Raw genomic sequence first — 19,137 nt, 5'->3', positions numbered from 1 at the left:
CTAGTATTTAAATGGCCCTCTTTGAGGCCTTATATGAGAGGAAATGTAGGATTACTTTGTCATGGAAAGAGCTTGGCAAGAGCAAATTTATTTGTTCCCATCTAATTCGAGAATTTGAAGAGATTTCGATTGATTCAGGGTAGTTTGAAGGAAGCTTTTAACTAATAAATATTGTATGCAAAATAGAAGTGTAGGGAATATAGTTTAAAGTGGGCGACAAGGTATTCCTCAAGGTGTCACCTTGAAAAAAAGTAATTAGATTCGGGCATAAAGGAAAGCTAACTCTGTGCTTCATTGGACCTTACCATATTTTGGAGATAGTGGGATACATAGCCTATCGACTAGCCTTACCACTAGAGATGGAGCACATTGACAATGTGTTTCATGTATCGATGCTTAGGGTGTATCATTCAAACCCATCGTACATCATTCCATTCGAGCATATCAAGGTAAGCCAAGACATGAGCAACAAATAGGAACCGATAACGATGTTGGATCGAAAAATTAAAGAATTAAGGAACAAGCATATTTTGTTAGTGAAAGTCTAGTGGAGGAATCATGGTGCTGAAGAGGTGACTTGGAAAACTGAGGAAGTCGTGTAACTCTATTTTTGCATCTGTTTTACTTAGGTAAATTTTGATGATGAAATTTCTTCTTAGGAGGGGAGAGTTGTAACACCTTGATTCATGGGTTAGTAGCATCTGGCTAACAAAAGAAGGCTTTCAGTAAACCAAAGAGACTTGTAGGAGTTTTGGTCCATGTATGAGGTCATTTAGGTTTGAGATGAGCCCAATTAGAATAAAAAGGGGGTATTTTTGAATTGATCATAGGATCAGAAAGACTATGAGAAATGTAACCCCTAAATATTTCAAAGGTTGAATTCCTTAAAGGTTGGGTGATGTTACGTCATGGGGAAAACAAGGGGAAAAGTGTGACTTCCTCGTATCCCTTTTTCCTCACATTTTATCTTCTTTCTCATTCAAGCTTTCTTTCTTTATTACTACTATTTTGAAAAACATTGAAGAGTATGTTGGTGACCATCCCTAGTTTGAAATTCTAGAGGTAAGTTTGAAAATCTCCATTCTCTGAGCTTCATTTTAAGCCCTAAACTATAGAGTTTTTCCATGGTAGCCATAGTGGGATTTATGAAGGATTTTGTGTTAAGAGCTTGTGAGTGGCTCTAGATCATTCCTAAGCCTTAGGAATTTAGTTCTTACAAGATCTAGATCATTCCTAAACCTTAGGAATTTAGTTCTTACCTTTCTTAAGTCCTTACATGAGTTAATAATTCATTCCATTGATTTTTCTAGTGAGAGAGTTAGGTGAAGGCTTCAAAAGTGAAGTAAAAGATAAAGTTGTGCCTCAGTGAGCTTGAGGTATTTTCTATATTCTTTTAGAAAGTTAACACACTTCTAACCCCCTTATACTACTTGTAGATCAGTATGTGTAGTGTGATTGCTTTTATGTGTGTATGAAGTCATTCAGTTGCATTTTGGTTGTATAACATGTAAATGGGTGTTTAATGTTGTTTATGTATAAAAAAAGACCTTTTTATTATCTTTTAACCTTACATAAGCTTTAAAAAAACATTTGGGACTCTTAGAGGAATCTTAGGAGTTATTTGGTAGGTCTTACAACAGAGAAACATGGCTTTCTAGGTTAAGAGTATTAGTACTGTTACCGTAACTGTTTAATTAGGAGAGACATTTCGAGGGACTTTTGTAAGTGGGGTATCGATACTCGTTCATGGAGTATCAATATCGTATGTAGAGTATTGATACTCAGGGGTGTATCGATACTCGGGGGTTAATTCATATTCTATTAAGCTATTTTGGTATCGATACCCAGGTAAATATTGATACCATAGGGAAGGGTATTGATACCCAATGTGGTAGTATCGATACTCATACAAATTTTCAAACATTAAATTGAATTTTAGTACCAGTAATTGGGGTAGTATCAATACCATTAAATAGGAGTATCGATACCCTAAGTAAGTGTATCGATACTAGGGGCTATGTAAAATTATAATGGGCTACTTTGGTATCAGTACTCGAGGAAGTATCGATACCTAAAACAAAAAGTACTTATACCCAAGGTTGTGTATTGGTACCATCGTGAAAATTTAGGCTATAATTATTGTATGCTTTAGAGAGCCAGAAAGGGGTTTCGTTCTAGGGAAGAATTTTCTATAAGTTTACAAGTGAACCTTAATAATTGTTTGATAACATAAGATCATTATGAGGTAAGATTCTATAAGACTTATGTCTTGTTTGATGCTTGGGAAACTATGAGGACACTCGAGTAACTTTTGTATAACGATGACCTAGATGAGTAAAGGATTTATCTAAATATATCTAAACAAGTTCATGAACACTTAAAATGTTGGTTGGGCATTGTGTTGATGTTGTGTGACCCATACTCTAGTGGAATGGACTAGACTAGCCAGGTATTGATATTGTGTAACCCGAACCTAGCCTGAAGTAGTAGTGAGATGTTGATGTTGTGTGACCTAGATATCTCTGAGGTATGGTAGTAAGCAAATAGGGGTGTGAGTTACGTGATGATAAGTGACCCCTAGCTACACCATGATGCTTACTTCTGTCGTTGTGTGAGTAGTGTACTCTTTAACTCATAACTATGCAAGTAGCATGCTCATTTGTTGGATGCATGTAGTATAACTATGTGATTTGTGTGGCACTAAGCTTGTGAGCTCAGTGTTCAGAATGTGTTTCGTGCGTAGGTTCTTATGTACGAGTTCAAGGAGCTCTTTTCCAGATCTTAGGATTTTCAGACTTGATCCACCATCAAAGTACGCCTCGAATATTATAGTGGGCATGTACTGTCATATACCCTTATGTAACGTCGAGTCGTATACTCTATTTGAAACTTATATATTTTGGAGACTATTGTTGGATCTCCCCATATTTTGTAAACCTACATACTTGGTATTTTATCATATTTTTAATTTATGAAAGCATTTAACAATTTTCAAAAAGAAAAAAAGGTTAGCCACTTAGGTGGTTTCGTGTGACTTTCTAATCCTCCAGATTTCGGGTCAGATCGAATTAGAATGTTACATATTAGGTCTTCATAGAACTATTCATAGAGATGCACTTTCATATCTATCACACTAATTTCTAATAATTCATTTATGAATTTTCTCTTTCTTAAGACCTATTACAGAATTATGCTTGATATTTTTACTCACAACAATATCTTATTAAGCATACACATTTTGGGCTCACTATTCCCTTAGTCCTTTTAGTAGTTTATCTCAGTCCATAATATTTCCACTAAATTTTAAAGACTAACTTAAAGGTCTTATTTTTAATGTATTTAAAAAACATAAATTAACAGGAAACAAGTCTAAATAATCTAACCTCTCACGTGGAATCATAATTCTCATGCAGACTTGTTCATTCTCGTCATGTTTGCAACTTCAACCTTTGCATCATCATCTTTAACCAGAAAGGTACGAAATTTAACATGACAATCACTTTAGTTAAATTAACATCTCTCTTGAAATTCTACACCCAAATGAGGATTTTACATTATTAGTCTCAAAAATGATTTACTAACAGTAATGGATAATTAATAGTAATAATTTTTTATCTTCTCGGTCACATCTCTTCTTTCCAACTTTATTAAATTTACCTTCAACGCAAAATGATATTTGGAAGATAAATTTTTAACTGCTTTTTTATAGGAATTGAAGGCCTCGTTAAAAACCTCCTTCATGATTAAAGGACCTAATAGATAAACTCCTTAATCAGCGGAAAGAGGAAAAGAGTGCCTTTGGAATTTATTAACCATAGAAAATACACGATACAACCAGGGAGTCACCCCCAATATAAACAAAACACCAAAAACAACCTCAAACAATCCTACCATAACCAACTTAATCCAACAAAGCAACAACAACATCCTAAAAAATAGATTGTCCAAACTAAAAACCTAAATGTGGCCCGAAAGACTCCCAAACAAACAAAACAACCATAATTACCTTTATAAATTTCTCAAAGAAATTATTAGTACAGTAATTGTGTAAAAATCATAGATGACGACTTCTCATTCTAGTATTAATTATGATTCTTGAACATAATTAATAATAATCATAATCTCAACTTAGAATAATTAGAATCATTTTAATATGAAATGATTTTGAAAACATCGAACTTAAAGTTGAAACCACAATTGAGTTATTTATAAACATTTCTCACGGACCCATTAGAATTTCTTCTAGTATTCATAGAACTTAATTTGCGACCCCTTTATCTACAAATATTTCATATTCAAAGCTAATAAAAAATAACCTACACGTACCAATTGTTCATGCATTATTAAATATTAAAATTCTGATTGAATTATCAATCAATAAACAGTTCTATCATAATTATGCTTTTATTATACTATTTGACTAATATATATTGATAATAGCTTAATAACATTTAAAAGCAATAAATAGATATTAAATGAAAAATAACTGCAATGTTTAAAGTGCAATAATAATTATATAAAAAAACAAATAACCCCAAACCAAAGATTTTAATTGCATAATAATTATAATGCATCCATTAAGGCTACTCAACCTAATGCATTAATATTAACGTTAAATTATCATAAGTTTCCAATGCCTTTACTCACCTGTTTTTAATGCCTTTAATGTTAATGTCATGCAATTCTTGATCTGGACACAATTATGCACTAAAAGCTCATAAATTTTAAACGCGTGGTTTAAACATATTAGACGTTTACTAATCACTATAAACTATCATAAATGAAGCATTTGAACAGTATTCTCTTACCTATATATACATTTTCTTTACAGTAAATGTCCATATATCTTGACAATATTTTAATGCTTAAAAATTTGTATAGTTTTTTAAATAATACTTAACAGCTATTTCCAATCATGCATAATAATTATAAATTAATTATGAAATTAATGCATGACAAATTTCTAAATATTAGCAACCACAAGTTGGTTACGATATTTCTGAATTCTGTTTAGGGCACTATCAAATTAAGGTCTTTCGATAACAAGATTATCGAGAAAACACGATAAATCAAGAGACTAACCAGAATCAATAGCCTCAGTTTTCTTGCTTTTGATATTTTTGTATTCGGTGCAAAAATATGTGCCCTTCAAATCATACCGTTGTCGTATGTAGCAGTAATATAGAATTCATTTCTAAATTGTTGGAAAATAGATTGTTGTAAAACGTGGGATTAATACTGAATGAACATATTAAATGAAATAATTCAATGGAACTGGAACACCCCATACCCGGTCACGGAGGAGAACCTGGGTACCTGAGCGTACATTACATTCTAAACATGTTGGATATAATAGAAACCCTAAACATGAATACTATAAAAAACATTCAAATTCAAAAACATACATCATGAAACACATGACAACGAATAAACACAAATAAATTATCACTTAAACAATTGATGCATTGCAAGATATACATTATTAACCAAGTAGGGGTAAATCGATAATTTCACATCATTCGAAGAATTAATTAAAAACGCTAATTTATATTTACCAATATTCATTATTAACCTTTAATTAGTGACATGCAAAATTTTAGCTTAATAAGATATTGTTTAAGGACCTAATTGAACATGCATAGTTTAGAGACTAAAATGCAAACTTCTCAAAATATGAAAATAAAATAAAAATATGAACTTGAAGGTTCCATTATGAAATTATTATCATTATAGAGTCATGGAACAAATTTCATCAAAATCCAAGTTAAAACCAAGCTTTACTTGCAAAATCATGTTTCTAGACCAAATTGAATACATTTTAAAGTTCAAGGAACATCCAAGGACTTAGGGAACACTTTAGGCCTTTAATGAATGTAATTTTACCTCTTTTCATTGAACACACAACGAAGTGATCGATCTCTTTTCACAAGGGATCGATCATTTGCAAAACAGAATCTAAAAATTGAGTTAGGGATCGATCCTTTATGGGAAGGATCGATCCTTTGCCTGAAGGGATCAACCCTTTTGAGAAAGGGATCGATACGTTTTTGTCTAGAAAATGCATATTAAGGTCCATGACATGCATCCAATTGGTCTCAGTCAATCCTAGGGTCTACAAACATGCTTGGACACTCTTAATCCACTTAAAACATGTCATAATATATAGCACACTTTATAACTTTGTTAATCATAACATACAAGTTTTTAGCATCCAAAGTTAAATTTTTTTAAAGAAAGTCAACTTAAACACAAGTTACCTAACCGTTGTGTTTATTATTGGTCATTCCATGCTTTCTATGAGTCTCACATATTATGTCATCTTATTATAACTTTTCTAGGTGATGAAGACATGTATTTAAGGCATAAATCATACTTTAACCAACTTAAGCATACTTATTAATAATGCATAACATGTAATCGAACATCAAAATTCATCATTTCATTATTAATTCAAGAATCAAAGTATAACATAAGTCAATATAGGTCACTCATACATTAGCAAGTGTCATAAGAATAAATCAACTTTAATTTCAATTAAAGATCCCATGTTGCCTCAAAATAAAACCAATGTTCAAAATAACTTTTAAAAAGCTCCCTTGCTTTGATCACCACACCTTGCCCCTCAAGCTCTCGAATCGACAAGTAGAGATCTAAAAAATAATAAACAACAAGTGTGAGCTATAAAGCTCAATGAATGACTAAACATTCAAATATGATGTACATGCCAAGACTAAAGGAAAACATACCTAAATGTCATGAAACCTTCTTTGTTTTTACCTTAGTGATCATACCATAATGTCATGCTTCAATATTCACTTAATAGATCATAAATGCAAACAAAATCGATATTATAAACAGGCTTTACACCATCATATACCTTGCAACAAATCACATGCACGCATGCACAATTACCTTTTCGGTAAAGTCACATATAACACATGCATTGTTTCCATTTAAGATAAATGACCTTATATTCAAAAGCGAACTCACACATTGGATAAACAGACTTTTTTATAAACTCACTTAGGTCCAAAACCACATCATTCAGAGAAAATCTTAATGAACCAACCTTACCCCGTATTTGTTGGGACATTGGCGCACCCCATGGTGCAGCAAAAACAAAACTCGATGGTTTCACTAGCAATCCAAGTACAAAAAACCGAAATCAAGAGGAAAGGATATAGTGGGTTCCTTGAAAAACAACAAAGATAGCAGCGATTAATGCTGATCACGAACAGTTCAAATCATAAGCCTCCATGTAAATATGTCTCGACCTCTACTCAGTTCACCAAATTGAGGGCAAAAATTTACTTTTTCTAAAAACAGTTTTGAGAAAACTGTTGAAGATCAACGGCTACTAGACCTTACACTACTTTAAATATCTGAGTTACCCTATCATATTAGGGATTTTTGGTTATTTTGAATTAATTAAAATCTTATTTAATTAATTCAAATTAAATATCCATTAAAGACTTATAATCCAAATTACAACCTTTAACGTTTATTTAAAATCTTATTTAATTATTCTGAATTAAATATCCATTAAAAGAGTTGTAATTCAAATTACATTCTTTTAATGTTTATTTACTATATTCGGGATAATTAAAATCATATATATATCAAATATACATATATTAACTCTAGATATATTTTACTAACGTACAACAAATTGTACATTTTTTCTCATTTTAATACTAGGGTTGACCTTGTAGGTTCATGTAACGTTAGTAGTAATTATTTGAACAATTCTAATATTACATACAATGAGTGACATCTAGCAATATATCATTGTCTCCTAAGTTACAATAAATTATGATTCAACATATCATCTTCGTGATTAACTCTTTTATGTATTACATCGTTTTGTCCTTTTTATCTAGAATAGGCACAAGTCTTGGAATGGTCACACTTGTATAGCCCACCTATTATTTCTTAATATCCATAGTAGACTATAATTAACGAATAATTTGTGATATCTCATCTCAACTTATTGAAGCATGGCCATGCATTTCTAATCTCACTCAATCAAGTGGTCTATGATATATTTCCTATTATATAAGAAGGACAAATCCTATCTTAATCATATACACCCCACTACATATATCGAGATATATTCAATAACAATCTTTATAGTGTAACCAGTTACGGAACATGTTTAATTGTATCAAAACATACAACAATATATGTTTGGATAGAATTGATCTCAAGTCTGATGATCATACATATAATCATCACCATGAGCAATGTTATGACTGTCACATAATAATCCAAGACATATGCTCATGGTGTGTCAATCCAATACATTGTTTTCTAACAATATAATCATGTATCAATTATGACATCTCTATATCAATGACAACTCGTTGTCATCAATCAATAACATGTTAGTCTTAAGTGTATTATTATTGTCCATGCCCATAATAATACTTGAATAAGGATCTTCAAGGATCTTTTAATAATAATAATGTTATTATATGGACTTTATTATATTTCAGTTTATGTTAAACACAAAGATATAACTGAAAATAATAGTGGCAATGCCTTTATTCAATAAAATCGGTAAATAAAATGTATCATTAAAATCATCATATGATTGATCTTTGGGCATACTCTAATAGTATTCTTCTCGAAGCATTGCTCAACACCCCATATAACCCTTTTCACACACATATAGAAAACATTGAGTACTCTTTCTTTGTAATGTCTTTCATATTCAAAGGTTTTATTAAGATCAAATAGCCATTTGATCTAAGTTCACAAGAGTGGTTATCAAATGATGCATAAATTATAGACGTATACACTTTGAAACACTTATAAAAAATGGTTGTTGTGATCAATCTTATGTGGAAAGGAAATTTCTCACTCATCCATGGATAGTGAAGTTGTTCCACTCATTCTTAACACATTCATATATATACTCATTCAAAATACACTTTCAAAACTACTATGCATCACTTGTAACACATTTTCAATACAAATGTCAAAGTTCACATATCATATCATATTACATATCAATTACACATTTCTAATTCACGTTCCATGAACCATATTCTTCCAAAGCAGCATAATTCATAGGCATCATGTCATGCCATATATGCACTAATTATGATCACATACTTTCATTACATCATAACTCATATTGAACGTGTTTTATTACTCATGCTTGTAAATATCAATTGCTTCGAATGCATCACAACATACAATTAACATATCATAATTCACATATTTATCTCAATCATATTCTTTCAATGTATGTTAACTCACATTTCTCATACTTAAATTCATATCCTCAAAATGATTATTCACTTCCAATGTTGCATAAATCATGTCATAAGATAATGCTCACTTTCATCACATACATTAATATACACATCATGAATTCACACAATCAATTATCAAAAGCTTGTATAACAAACTTAGAACCTAAAATTCAGAGTTCACACATAATTAAACTTTCATTCAATATTGAACACGTTCATCATAAGTGAATAGGCAACCACTCACCTCAATGGTACAACCCACCAATTTAACCCCCAAACACTAACCAAACAACTATAAAAAATTGATGCACCATTTTCCTCAATCATACAAATATTAGGCACCTTAGAAAACAAAATGACACATCGAAATCCCATCCAAAATAGAGCAGAATTTTCTGTTTCCAAAACAGAGCGAAATGACTGAAACTACAAAAAAAATTCTTACCGAAAAAAATCTCTAATCCTTCGATTCGATCGACACTACACTTCCTCAACAAAAGCTTATCAAGAACAGCTAATATCAACAACTAGAAGCCTAAAAATGGTAACAATTAACACTAATTCTCAGGTTTTTGAAAATGGACAAAATCAAGCTTATTTTGAAGAATTCCTTATCTAAATCAAATGCAATTGAAAATTTGATTTGGTATGATAATAATACCATCATAAAAATTAATCGACACAAGAAAACACTTAAAACTGATCAAGAAAATAGCACATTAAATACCTCCGAAAATCAAGTGTAATTAACAAACTTCCCTTTAAAAGAATCGATCAATTAAAATTATCAAAACATTGGATCATTAATCATTGAAGCACAAAAAGGAACCAAGGAAGAAAATTAACTTGCTGGAAAAAGAAGATGGAAAGATGAAGAGATCATCAATGGCAACACCAAGGAACAAAGGATTTAATGACAAAAAGAAAGGAAATTGAAACAATCTTGATTGGAGAGAAAAGATCAAGATGAAAGGAGTAATAATCAACAACAAATGAGTAGAAAATCAAGAAGAAGAGTTTTGGCCATCAGAGAGCTTTTGGAATAATTTTGGAGAGAATTGCGAAAGTGTTTGGATGAGAGAATGAAGAGAACGATTAATGAAAATTAGGAATGAAAATGAGAAAGAATTAGGAGAATGAATATAGCTAAGAAATTGGAAAAAATGAATATGAAAGATACAATTAGGATTGGTGGGAAAAATCATCCACACAAGTCTTGGTAAAACTAGCTTAATAGATTTTAATATTTGAACGTTTTACAATTTAGTCACTAAAATTAATATTTCCAATTTATTCAATATAGTCACTTCATAAAATCCATTTTTATATTTATTAAATATCATATTTAATATTCCAAAACTTATTTAAACACTTCTTAATAATATTTATAAGTTTAGAAATCCAAAATAATATGTTATCATAAATTCTAGAAATTACTCAATTACCGACTTGAACTATTAACCCGGATTTTGGGATGTTACATGAATGATAAACATATCGTGGTTATCCATGTTATGGATTGAGAGAAAAGAAAGGGATTCGAGAGAAGAAAATTGAGAAAAGATTTAGAAAAGAATACTTCATTCATTGCATAAGGAAAAATGTTGATTACACAGCAGGTATTATTTAGTTACTAGCTAGTTTGGGGAATCTAACAATTCCAGCTGGCATTCTATACTAACAGAATGCTTAACAAACTGCTTCTTATCCTTCTTTTGGTGCTGCAGGTATTGGGCCATCTTGATAGGGCCGCTCCATCTCGTCTGGTACTCTTTTAGTCTGCTCCAACCCATCAAATAAGTGAGACACATGACTCCCTCGTGCTTCAGACCCTTTTCTGATTTCAATTCCCAAATTAATCTCCTCAATCCCTAACCCTCGTTCCTCTATTCCCAAATCCTCCTCGTTCCTTCATTCTTCCTCTTCTCCTCCGACTATGACAATACCCACCCCTCGAGACGAGCCTTGTCCCCAAGGATCGAACGCAGTAAACTGTCCCTTTAGAGTCAAATAATCCTCCCCAGTGTCATACTCTTCAGCGAGATTCTCCCAGCGACCCAAAAGATGAGTCACAGGTTTGCCATTTCTGTTTACAATCCTTCTGCCCATAATCTTTAAGGGTTTGATTTGTAACAGCCCTTTTTCATCAACTGTTGGAGGATTGGTGACAGCAGTGGATGAATCGCCTATGAACTTCTTCAAGAGGCTCACATGGAATACTGGATGCAAGCGAGAGGAATCTGGTAAGTCCAACCGATAGGCTATTGTTCCTATTTTTTCCAGATTTCCATAAGGTCCATAAAGTTTTGCTGCTAACTTCAATTTCCTTCGCAGGGCAATGGATGTCTTCCTGTAGAGCTACAAATTTAGGTATACTTCTTCTTCGAATTGAAACTGTCGTTCACTTCGATTTCTATCAACATGTTGTTTAATTCTATTCTGCAACATATCTGGGACCTTATACACTGTTAATTCTAAACACCATAGCAGAGTAGGTGGTTTATCTGGATTCACACTCACTTCATACAACACCGCATCATTGTTTTGTGAAACTATGCTCTTCTGTATATCTTTTAGCCTCTCATTTCTTCGTTTCAAGGTAACAAGTTATCCAACTCGAAGACCATCAAAATGAAGGGGCAGAAACCCAATAGCTAGGTATGGTTCTTGGATTGGCAGCTTAATAAACCCAAACTTAGACCCCACATATTTCTTATATTTGCCCCAAACCCATTATTGGGTTTCAACTGTTAGAATCACTGCAACAACAGTTAGTTCAGCACCTTCTATTTCCCTTCCGATAATAGCAAGCATCTCCACCCTTTGAAGTTTAAGGAAAAAATTTCCAATTAGTTCAAACATTCTAAGTTTTCCAACAACCAAATATGATCGAACTGATGTGTACCCAAATAACAAACGACTGTTATAATCTGCAGCAGTAACCTCATAAGTTTTAGCATTAACCACATTAACGAGAATAATTTTTCTGTCAATAATTTCTCTATACCAACTAAGGAGAGTTGATCCTTCATAGCCACTAGAATATTCTTCCACCCTAGAGTATATCCTTAAATCCATAATAGTCCGACGTAATACACCCACATAGTCCAATAGATGAGTAAGCATATTCCAAATAGGTTGAGTTTCATTTGTAAGCTCCCAATCCCCGTACCTCTCCACAACCGTCTTTGTTTTCCTCTTTTTCTCAATGCTTTCATCTTGACCAGACTCTTTAGCTTCAACTGGGTCCCCATCAACTTTGACCTCTTTATTGATTCCCTTTTCCTGCCATGTATAAATTTGGAAAGAAACAATTTGTGAATAATTCTTCACAAGCTTTTGAGTCCATTCTGGAGTTGTCTCCTCCCAAATAGAATAGGAGCTTTCATTTACTTCTCCTTCCCATACGTATGATTTCGGACTCTTTGTTGAAACAACTACCTTATCAGAAACCAAATATGCTGAATAGAAATCAACTCCAAACTGACCGATCAAATTGTTCTTTGTACCAGCAACTTTGCTTTCCTTCACAGCCTTCAAGAACTTAGCAGTTCCACCCTGTTTAATTGTTCCAAGACAATCAACAAGTTCTTGTTTTGTCATACCCAAGCCTGAATCAATAATTGTTATTATCCCATTGTCTTTATCAGTTTGGATACGGATGTCAAGATCAACAGCTTCCTTTAAAAGCTGAAAATCAGTAACATTTAGATGCCCTAACTTGTCCCCATAAAACTCAACGAATTTACCAACAACACCATGCTTCCTCAGGATATGTGTCACGGTTAGAATCAAGTTAGTAGATGTCACACCATTTCTTAATTTTCCAGATAACTTGAATCCAACAACACCAAGCAAAACCATGCTCATAGGCTGACCAAGCATGGCTGCCTCAGCTTCAATTCCACCAACTCCCCAACCAGGTACTCCAATACCATCTATCATAGTTGTATGGGAATCAGTTCCAACCACATTATCGGGGTACAACATTCCGTTGGTGTTGAAAACAACCCACCCGATATATTCAAGATTAACTTGATGCACAATACTAGAACCAGAAGGAACCACAAGCATTTTATGAAAGTCAGTAAATCCCAACTTAAGGAAAGAAAATCTTTCCTTGTTACTCTGAAACTCAAGTTCCATGTTTGCTTGCACTGCATTTTCTGATCCGGTTACATCAACTTGAACCGAATGGTAAATGACAATATCTACAGTAACCAAAGGATTAATTGTATCACTGTCAAGTTTATGCATTGCATCACGCATACAAGCAAGGTCAACCACAGCAAGCACTCCAGTGAAATCGTGGAAGTTTTCGCAGTTACGAACCACAGGTTCAAGCAAGATTCTGATAGAGTATGGCAGTTTATCAATCCTTGGATCATTCAAGGAAGGCAAGCTGTAGAACCTTCCAAACTCGCCACCACCTGGTTTGGGAAGACTTGTCAACACTGCCTTAAAGGAATGTTCAGTAGCAGATTTTTGGCACTGTAGAATTTGAGTTTTATAGTGGTTCACCCTCCATCCCGTATCATAATAAGGGGCGATTCTCTTTCTTAGTGCATCTAGAATCTCCATTTGATTTTTAAGTTGCTGTGCAAATTCCAACCTAGTCCAATTTTTTGTTCTGTTCATGTAGAGGTTTATCCCCTCGACATTGAACTCACATTTGATGAATTTATCAACCCCACCTGTGAAAACATGTCTTAACATTTTGTCATTATTGTCATGATCTATCCAATGCTGAAACGTTAGCTTAGACATTTTTTGAAACAGTTTATCCCCTCTATTGTGAAGTATCCTAATATCCTTGGTTGTGAACTCATTAGTGGAGTCACCATGTGCTTGTTTAGATTTTAGGATTTCAGATTCATTGATCTTATATGAAAATCGAGATTCATTCATCCCTGTCACTAACATAGGCTTCTTCCCATCAGTCTTAGGAAGGTTAGGAATATTTACCTGTTCATTCTCTGAACTGATTTGTTCTTGTAGTTGAGTAAAGCAATCCCCATTCATTTGCTTTTGCTCACTCTTTTTATCCTTTAGAATCTGTAAGATCTGCTCCATATATCTCTGATTTGTTGCCAATTTAGATTTCAACGTACTCAATCGGCTTTCCTGCTTTTTCCACCATTTAGGTGGATTAGTATCATCTTGGCCTTGCTTCACCAACGCAGCCAAGTCTTCAATCTGTTTCTGAATCCCAGCTAACTCCGTTTCTGCCATGGATTGGTTCTTCTTTGTCACACCCACTGAAAAATTGCCAGGAATTGAGGCTCTAGATACCAATTGTTATGGATTGAGAGAAAAGAAAGGGATTCGAGAGAAGAAAGTTGAGAAAAGATTTAGAAAAGAATACTTCATTCATTGTATAAGGAAAAATGTTGATTACACAGCAGGTATTATTTAGTTACTAGCTAGTTTGGGGAATCTAACAATTCCATCTGGCATTCTATACTAACAGAATGCTTAACAAACTGCTTCTTATCCTTCTTTTGGTGCTGCAGGTATTGGGCCATCATGATAGGGCCGCTCCATCTCGTCTGGTACTCCTTTAGTCTGCTCCAACCCATCAGATAAGTGAGACACATGACTCCCTCGTGCTTCAGACCCTTTTCTGATTTCAATTCCCAAATTACTCTCCTCAATCCCTAACCCTCGTTCCTCTATTCCCAAATCCTCCTCGTTCTTTCGTTCTTCCTCTTCTCCTCCGACCATGACAATCCACTGCCTTAGAAGCGAATTCTCCTTGATGTGTGTAATCACTACAATGGACGAATGGTCCCCCATGTTAGCACGACTCCAAATCTCCTACACCCAAAAGCTGAAGTAGACTTGGTGATATAGCTCTTCTCTCAAAACTCAAGGGACACTTCGAACTGGTTTATAAAAATCAAGGAGAGTGTTTCTAAAGCAAACAAATTATTAGAGAAATTTCTCTTGAAGTGTCATATGAAATGGAAAAATAAACATCATTTTATAGGGTCGACATAGAGGTAAAATAATAAAAGATCCAATAACACATACAAAATAATTAATTGTCATAAACATTATTCTAATGACCATAAACTATATTAAATATTTTGTAAAGGCTATAAACGGTAAAATAACCTTGATAAATAATATTATACCGGGAGGATCTTATCTAAAAGAAACACATATGAAATGAATTAGACCACGTCAAACAGTTCAAATGTGAAATTCTTTGTATTACCAACGGGAAAGAGTGACAAGATTTCAAAGGGGAGTTGTTACTATGTGAAGCCACATTTAGTAACAAGGTGATGACAATGACACTGAAGCCAAAGGTAGATACGTCACAGTCGAAGGAGTTCAAATGAACTAGATCGGCCCCTGTAGTATAAAACTTCATATGAATTATGGAGCAATATTTATAAGCCGTGGATATTCTTGAAGATGCTGATAAAACAAACATTGATCGTGTTTATCTGACAGAGGTCTCTTTGCTATGGTGGTGATGCAAGTGCTTAGAAAAGGTAGGGTTGCATGATAGTATAAATATGTGAAGATATAAGCATGACCAAAACTTAGATGTGTTACGCATAACGAAAATATCCAAGAATATGTGCGCCAACTTAGTGAACTCATACTACAAATTTCGAACATGAATGACAACGACGACCTCTTTAGCTTTATGGATGGTTTGCAACATTGGGCTAAGTCTAAGCTACAACGAAGCGATGTTAAGAAACTTTCCAAAGTCATATCTGCAGCCGAATTACTAATTGAATTTGTTAATGACAAACTAAGGCCAAGAAGTTCAATCCCAAAGATACCAACGAAGATGAGGAAGAAGAACAATCAAGTGGGAATGGAGGGTGCTTTTTGCATAGGGACGATGAAACCAAAACCAACAGAGGAGAAAAAAAAAAGATCACCATTTAAGTGTTTTTTACGACGATCCTCACATAATTAGGGACTGTTTTAAGACAATATTTTATGGCCATCATCAACAACAAAGACAAGCCAAGTGAAGTGAAGATGTAACGTGACTCAATAAAATTAAAAGAACTAATACCATCAAGCCGAGGATAGAGGTAGAACAGTCAAGGGGCCACCAACATAAGGAGCAAGGCAAGACGCAAAAGTGCTCAAATCCAGTCAAATTATCTGATAGACAAACATTTTCTATAGAAAACGTCTACCACAAATGTGAAAAAGATGCTCTCGATAGAAAAAACCTCTTGCAAATATGTTTATATTCCATTAAGACGTTTTTTTTTTAAATAAAAATCTTTCAAACCTAAAATTACCCCTATTTCTTATTAAATTATGGATTTATGTGTTTGATTTTATGGTGATCAGGTTTTTAAGATTTAGTGTTTTTTTATGGTGGATGGTTATGTTTTTAGGATTTAGAGTTTTTTGGCTAGATGGTTTAGGGTTTTATGATTTATATTTATATTATGGATTATGAATTTTTGTGATTATATTTTTGGTTTAGGGGTAAATTTGGATAATGTTAGTTTTATTTTAGTGGTTTAGGATTCTAATCTCGGATTAAGATTCAGGTTATTTTTTAAGATTAGATGGTGAATGTTATTACGCATATGGTTATTTATATTAAAATATTGAATTGAAATAAAAATTTTCATTTATTATATTGTGTACATTTTCATCATAATATTATTATTTTTTAAATAATTTTATTTTTTATCACATCTTCATGTGTCGAAGTTTGTTAATCTCTTTTCTTTAACATAAATAATTATCTCCATAATAACTTCCATCTCCTAATCATGTGAAACAATACTAATAATAATAACAAAAATAAGACAAAAAACATGTGAGGCCTTTGTACTTTTAAAAAACTAATATGACTATCAAAATATTTCTTCACTCAATGTGACCCTCAAAATTACATAAAAATATTAATGTGTCCCTTTAACCAACGTTTTTATTACTTCACAATGATGGTCCATGGTGGATGATGACATTGATGATGGGCTAAATTGGTTTTTTGGTCGAGTTCGAGGGCTAAATTGATTTTTTTAAGTTCAAGGGCTTATTTGATTTTACTAAAATAAAGATATTTTAAATTTAAAATATAAAAATATTCAAAAAATTAAATATAATAAAATATCAAAAATTAAAAAATCAATTACTAAAAATTTAAAAAATATTATTGCTCTTTTACCTCTAATTTAACCTAATTTTTATTTAGGTAAATCTAAATTGTTTCATTCTACACAAATTTTGTTTTATTTTATATATTTATATCTAATTATCTTAAACTTCAAATGTATTTTTAATTTTGTTTCATTAAAATTTATAAAATTAAATTAAATAAATCTTATAAAAATAAATTTTAAAACATGAATTTAAAATTTATTTATAATTATTTATGAAACTATACAATTAAAGAATATATATAAAAAATAATTATACAATCGGTGGTTAAAAAATAAATTTTTAAAGCCTCTCAATTCCCGATAGCATGTCTTTTGGTCATTAATTGTGTTTTTTTAATTTCTTTTATAATTTCTTTGATTTTTCCTGTATTCCTTTGATCTGTTGCTAGTTTTTTGTGATATGTTGTTGGGTTTCTTTGATTTGTTTGTTAGTTTTCTTTGATTCGTTCATGGATTTCTTTGATCTAGTGCTGGATTTCTTGATTTTTTGTTGGGATTTTTTTATTTTGTTGCTGGAATTTTGTTCTATTGTTAGTTTTGTTTCGTTGCTTGGGTTTTGTTAATGTCATGGATGAGTTTGAGGGATGGGGCAAGCTCGAGTTGTATGAACTAGAGGCATTTTGTTGTTGCACAAAATGACCTTTTCATTCAATATTTTTTGCCTAAGTGTCATGACCCATGAGGCGGAAATGGGAAAGGATAAGAAATATTTGGGGAAAATGATCGAATTGGGGATTTTGGAGGAAAAATGAATTAATCAGATGGACCAGGCTGGAAACATACCTGAAGGGAAATAGCATAGATCATATGGGTATTATGGACCCGAGAAGAACAAGCCCAAACCAGAGAACCATGAGTCTAATAGCCTACAAATGAATCCAAAAGAAGAACACAACGGTTAAGAGAAGCTTAGTTGTTATACAAGGACAATACAGCTGGCACGTAATTATTCAGCAATCTCAACTATATACCGGTTGTAAAAACAAATAAAATAATCAATGAAAATGCTATGAAGTTCTTCCTTTCAATCTATTCTTCTCTGTTTTCTTGAATCTTTTCTTAAATTCTATATGCAACCATTGTAAATTGGTATCCAGAGCAAGGTTAATTTGATCCAAAAAATACAGAAATTTTTTTTTCAAACTGGGTAAAACACGAAAACAACAACAAATGACTCACAATGATCCACCGTCGATCATTCTTGCTGATACAGAAGGGTCTTCAGCAGTAGAAGCAATTCCAACCTGGTGGCTGAATCAACAACGTGATTTGGAGCAGAGGATACAAGCCTTGGAAACAATAACAAATGAAACTAAAATATACCTTCAGTAACTTTTGGGATTGATGCAGAAAGCTGGGTCTGAATCTGGGCAATCGTATCCAGCAAAATGACCACCAGTACCCACAGCTCAGACTAAGGAAGCAAGTAAACTGCCCTTACAAGTCACACTCATTGATGATCGTGAAAAATATTCATTTCAACTAGGACAACTGGGGATTCTAGCATCAAAACCTACTTTGCCACAGGATGATAATCAGCCAATCCATGATGTTTTTAAAATGAAAACGGGAGCTAATACAATGAATCGGGAGAACAATCTATCATTAAAGGTCATCCATTCATGGAAAAATATTCCAACAACAACAATACAAGTATGTTTCTTCCAAAACCAAAAATAGAACTCCAGTTCTTTGATGGTACTAATCCTAGGAGTTGG

The sequence above is a fragment of the Hibiscus syriacus genome, unplaced genomic scaffold, assembly GCF_006381635.1.
Source record: "Hibiscus syriacus cultivar Baekdansim isolate YM2019G1 unplaced genomic scaffold, ASM638163v2 tig00111330_pilon, whole genome shotgun sequence".
Classification (NCBI taxonomy): Eukaryota; Viridiplantae; Streptophyta; class Magnoliopsida; order Malvales; family Malvaceae; genus Hibiscus; species Hibiscus syriacus.
The sequence above is the reverse complement of the archived record's forward strand: the minus strand, read 5'-3'. Positions refer to the sequence as shown.